At 47.5% G+C, this 5,838-nt stretch overlaps 1 non-coding gene across 1 annotated transcript; it reads left to right on the forward strand.

Annotated features, from left to right (window-relative positions):
- The first annotated feature begins 4,461 nt into the window (after nucleotides 1-4,461).
- On the forward strand, nucleotides 4,462-4,542 carry TRNAL-CAA. The gene has a single exon. It is a non-coding gene; the product is annotated as a tRNA-Leu (tRNA).
- The last annotated feature ends 1,296 nt before the right edge of the window (nucleotides 4,543-5,838 follow it).

Consider the following 5,838-nt stretch of genomic DNA (forward strand, 5'->3'; position numbering starts at 1 on the left):
TGCCATGTGGTCTTTGCTTTCTTTGTCACAAGGACACTCTATCCAGCACGTGGCACAGAAAAACCTTAGAGTTCTCTCCATAGGCAGGTCCCTGCAGACCTTGCTGTGTCACAAGGTGTATCTGCCTTCTCTCAGTGGGTCGATTGTGTAGCTGATAGTCCTTAATGGGCCATCAAGCAGGCTAGGCAGAACTGACACCAACTTGTCGGGGTGTTCCCCAGAAGCATATCACAAGTTTGAAATATCGACAGCATAGAGCCAATATTAATAACGTCAACTACAAAATGATACACAACTAGAGATAGCATCATTATAATCAGCCAGTCAGAACCTCTCCATGGACCCCTTACACGACAACCTTTCTACAATATTGGCTGCAAATATAGAACAGTGGTTGCAATGGTGATCTATACAGTTACAAATCATGTCAATAACATCACAGGAGCTGACACGGCATCAGTGAGACTGATATTGGAAAACTGCCTCCAGTTTTGGTGTCCTCATTTGAAAAAGATGTTGTGAAATTGGAGCTGGGGCAGCAAAGAGCCACCTAATGTTCTGAGGGCTGGAGAAAAATGCCTTCTAGGGAGCTATTGAAAGAGCTCAACCTGTTTAACTTATCAAAAGATTGAAAGGTGATTTCACTGAAGTGTTGAAGTGCCTTCATGCAGAGAAAAGATTGGGTATTAAAGGGCTCTTTAATTGAGCAGAGAAAGGCATAACAAGACCAAATGGCTGGAAGGTGAAAAGGGACAAATTCATATTACAACTAAGGCACAAAAATTCAACAGCGAGGATGATTCACCACAGGAACAAGCTACCAAGGAAAGTGGTGGATTCTCCATCTCCTGAGGTCATTTAATGAAGACAAGATGCCTTTCTGGAATGTGTTTGCCCCCAAAGTAGCTATTGTGTCATACAGGAGGCCTGTGATATGCAGGGGGTCAGATTAGATGCTCTAATGGTCTCTTCTGGCCATAAAGTCGACTAATTTCTGAAAAACTGAGTGTAGCATTAGGAGCAACGTCTGATGTTTCCCTGTCTAGCCGGCTTGCTGCCTAGAACGAACGCTCCTTGAGTGGGGTGATCCACAGGGAGTAGCTCAAACCTCCAAAGTGCCTGGCCGGGGCAGGACATTGGCACAGCAAGGGAGGGGTGCGGCAGTGATATCACAAAGGCCTTTGGCAGGACCTCAGCCTATTGGTCGGAGGTGGTGACCTCACAGAGAGATGCTGACATCAGGCAGGCAGGACAGGGGCGAGGGGCCAGGGAAACCTCAGAGACCCCTGTGGCTTTGCTTCAGCAAGTCTCCTTCTCCAGGTCTCTCTTTGAGGACTGAGAGAGTATTCAGGTTCACGGACGTGAGCGCCAGGAGGAACCTCTTTCAAGTTTTCTCCTTTCCTTTTAGTGATTTTACTAGAAAACAGCCATCCCTATTTAGAACGTTAAGAGCCTCCTCGAGGGAAGGGGTGTCATGGGGTGTCACAGTTTGGATGCCGGTGCCCCCCCCCCCCATGTATGGAAGTTCCCGCCCCCTGCTCTGTGTTCGCAGGGCCGGAGAGCAGCATTCCATGGCAGTGATTTGTTCCTGGCTGCCAGAGCAGAGCAGCAGGCTCAGCTGCCAGAACTTCCTGGAGCTAGGAAAGGGGAGGGGCCCAGCCTCTTTAGCAGGAATGCAGGGCAGGTGAGTTCACGGCAGGCATTGTGGGATACTGGCGGAGGCCAGTTATGGTGATTTAATGACCAGCAGCATTTACACTGGCACTCTGTCACTGTAAGTTTGCTGCAAAAAGCTCTAGGCCTCTCATCGAAGTGGTTTTATTTTGTCACCAAAACAGGGCAGTTTTGTTGCCAGACGTGGCATTGCAGTGTGTACACCAGCCACACCAACTTGCCGACCAAGGGAGCGTTGTGTGTTCTTCACACACCCGAGCAATATATTTCTGCTGAAACAACTTTGTAGTGCAGACCTGGCCAAAGATTCACTCAACACACACAGCTTGCAAGGAAAATGTCACCTGCTCCTCTGCTTTGCAGAATCCAAACACAAGGAAAGCTTGTCAGGGCCTGGTGGAGATGGCAGGGAGTCAGGTGTGGGCAGACACTATGTCTTACACCCAGGCAGGCAGCATGGCTTAGCTGACTAAAGCCCCTGCTTTGTAAATAGGTGATCATGGGTTCAACTCCCAGTGGTGGCTGTTGGGGCACCTGCTATTGGCTACTGTCAGAGGACAAGATTCAGAGCTAGATGGGCCTTTGGTCTAGCCCAGTGTGGTTTTTCTCATGGTTTAAATTACACTCACGGGCACTGATAATAGAGTTACTGAAAGTTTGGGAGTTAGGCGCTGATAGATCAGTGGTCCAAGCCCCTTGTAGACACCCCCCCTCCCTCTGGGACAGGGGCAGGTCTGAGCTCTCTCACCAAATGCTCATTGGGGCCGCAAGAACCTGAGTGGCTCATTTCATTTGCACCCTGGGTTGAGTCCTGCTCTGTGCACCGTGTCTGAGAATGAAAATCCTAAACCACCCTTTGAAATGACAAATGCAGCAGGACATGTCATTGTCCCAGCCCCAAAGCAGACAGACCAATGGAGAAATGCCGTCGAGTCCAAGGTAATACTTCACTGCGGTTTTACCATTTCCACTTGCTAACCTCCCTCCTATCTGCCCAGCCCAGGTGTCCTCTGCCTCAGCTGCTGCTCGGCCTGCTCTAGAGTCAAACATGCAGGGCCCCCAGGGGAACAGAGGCTGGGACAGGGCAGCAGCCTGGGCTGTGCTGGGCAGATGCTGGAAGTTCTCGTTCCCTGAGAACTGGCCTGGCTCCCTTCTCAACAGCAAACAACTCAATTCCACGCCCCCTCCACAGAAAAATCAGCCTGGAGCTAAGGGCAGCAGGGGACGATTCCCTCGAGTTCCCACCGAGGCAGGAGAGAACCCAGGGCCTTTCTAGCAGAGCTTATGGACCTGACGTGGGAAACCAGCCTTTAATAACAGGCAGTTCAAGTTTAAGCTCAGTGTTTTTAACAATTTTACAACCTTAAATCACCCTTCAATCGCAGTGTCACTATCCATAACATTGCTTCAGCCTTATAGGTTCCCAAGTGCAAAACTAAACATCTCTTCAAACACAAGAGAGTGCAGATCAGTCAGTGTTCAGAGTCATCCCACATAAAAGAATCATGTTGTGGTACATATTGGCCTCATCATGTGGCCGTTCCCTTTCCCTCCGCTCTGTTAAAAGGTTTAGTATTTTGCACAGAAACTTTCTTCCCTCAGGAGAGACCTGGGAACCAAGGCTGCCAGATAAACACCTTTAAGAGGAGGCGTAACCTGTCAAAAAATGATCTCCCTCCTTCAGTTCAGTGACAGCCTGAAATGTTACTTATCCCGGCAGAGCCGGAGGATTGAAAGCAGCTACATCAAATACCTGTGTAGCTAGCAGGAATGAACACAAACACTCCCTGGTACCTGAAGAGATGTTTAGTTTTACCCTTGGTAAACTAGAAGTCTAAAGGCAAGGAAGGTGGTGCCATAATAAAGAGTGAAACACAAAACAATTATCATAGTTATACCCATAGTGACTGCAAAATATTTCTATATTCTTCTTCTTATCAGTGTATTATTTTCTCTGGCGTCTATACATTGACTATACTTTGACCAAGAAATTTGAATCTTGATAAAATAATCGACTACCCCTGGTTACGGCAATGGACTTGATACGCACTCGGGCGTCCCTACCCAAGTTCAGGTACTAACAACAGTGGCTGCCTTTTAGCCATAGCTTTTAATCAGGGCAATACACTGATCCTGTGAAATCATTTCCCAGCCAGAGTCCATCGCCCACATTCCTTAGGGCATTGGGCCACCATGTGGACGTTTCATTTCCCTCCTCAATTTCACACAGAGACACAATTTCCCTTGCACAGATCCATGAACAGCAAAACCTCCCTGTGTCTCTTGTCTGAGCCAGGGCATTCGATTCCATTGACACCTTCTCTCCTGCAATGGCAATGGTCATGCAGACAGGATGAGGCCACCTTCACCTCTGACAGTGAGATATTGGATCAGCTCTTTCTTTACGCTGCTGTTGTTAGTCCATGAAACATCAGGGATGGATGCAAGGCTGAGTTCATGCACCAACCCCCTGAAACATTTCAGTGCCCTAGAGGAATCCTGACTCCGGCTATTGGCATGATCTGGTGGAGATTCGAATAGGAGCAGGACGGTCTGAATTGTCAGTGTGGGGAATGAACAACAATCTATAGCAATGTCGTTATCCACAAACACACTCTAATCATGCTCCAGCTGGAAGGGAAATGGGCAGAAACCCTTGTTGTTCAGCCATGGACACACTTACACTAATGCACAGCCAGGAGTGTGCTGGGGGAGCTCGTCAGAGCAATGTGAAGTGACAATTCAATGAGAACAGAATCATTGTGTAGTGGAGCACCTATACACCAAGTAGTTGTGGCCGAGTGGTTAAGGCGATGGACTCAAAATCCATTGGGGTCTCCCAGGCAAGTTTGAATCCTGCCAACTACGGAAGCATTAGTGTATTGTCACTGCTCTTGTTGTAGTGCCTGAGCATCCACAGAGCCAGACCTGGTCTCACTCTGAGGCTGTCTACACTTAAAATGCTGCTGTGACAGTGCTACAGCACTGTGGAGTAGACAGTTGCTACAGTGAGTGGAGGGGTTTTCCATCCCTGTAATAGCTACATTGACAGAACAATCTTTCCTTTCATTTAGCACTATTTAACCACGGCTTAGATCAGCTTAATTATACTGATTCCAGGGTTTTCACACCCTGAAAGACGTACTTCTTAGAGGTTTATCCCATCACGCCCCCATTCCCTGGTCCTTCTCGCATGACCTGAGAGCAGCAATACCCGCAGTTCAAGAGGTGCAAACAATTCAATGTTTATTGGGGTAAACTTCCAGCAAGCAATGATTCCAATTTCCTTCCTTGGTATCGCCCTTCCCAGCTCTGACACCACAGAGGCTTGTCTGTGTCCCTGTTCCCATTCCCTCTTCCTATTCCCCCCCTTAGCAAAACATAACTCCAATTCCCCTACCCCCAATCCCATTCCCCCCCTTACTTCCTGATTGACTGCAGACTATATAGTAAAACTGGAGTTCTGCTTAGCTATACCTTAACCAATCATTTTACTGAAATGTAACTAACCAATCCTAACATATTGTAACATGATTATCTAACCAGTTATACCCCACGACCTGAATTGCTTTACACCCAACAAATTAATTATCCAGCAGACAGAGGTTGTGGATGCTGGTTGCTTAACTGTCTGGCCCCCAGGGCAGGATTTTGAGGGTCTCAGAATGCCAGCACCCATCTTTTGTTCGCTTAAAACGTGAGCAGGGAGATTCCAACACCACAGAACTCATGGAACTCCAGGAAACGTGTAACTTTAGGTCTGGGTGAGTGTGCCTAAAAATCAGTTGTGCTGGAGAAGGTCTCTAGGAGTTGAAAGAGATGTGCCATCTTGGCCTCCCTAAAGAGTGTCATCAAATATTAATGAAAACTAGGGTTGATAAGTCACATTCTTTGTAGCGTTAGGATTGTGGACTGGTCCAAAGTGCCAATTTTAAGGCTCTTTTTTCCTCTCTCTTGGGTGTTCTGGTTTCTGCATAGAGACGTGGTTTCAAATCCCACTCCTGACATGACCATTTTCTTTTATCTGGAGAAAATGGCCTCACTTCAATCTCCTTTGCAACAATAGGACACCATTTGTTTAGCTTTTCTATTCCAGTAGTTGTGAGAGAAGTTCCAAACTAGGGGGAAACAGGGCCTTTTCTCTCGACCGATCAATTTTTGTCT

The sequence above is a fragment of the Mauremys reevesii genome, linkage group 14 (assembly GCF_016161935.1).
Source record: "Mauremys reevesii isolate NIE-2019 linkage group 14, ASM1616193v1, whole genome shotgun sequence".
Lineage (NCBI taxonomy): Eukaryota > Metazoa > Chordata > Testudines > Geoemydidae > Mauremys > Mauremys reevesii.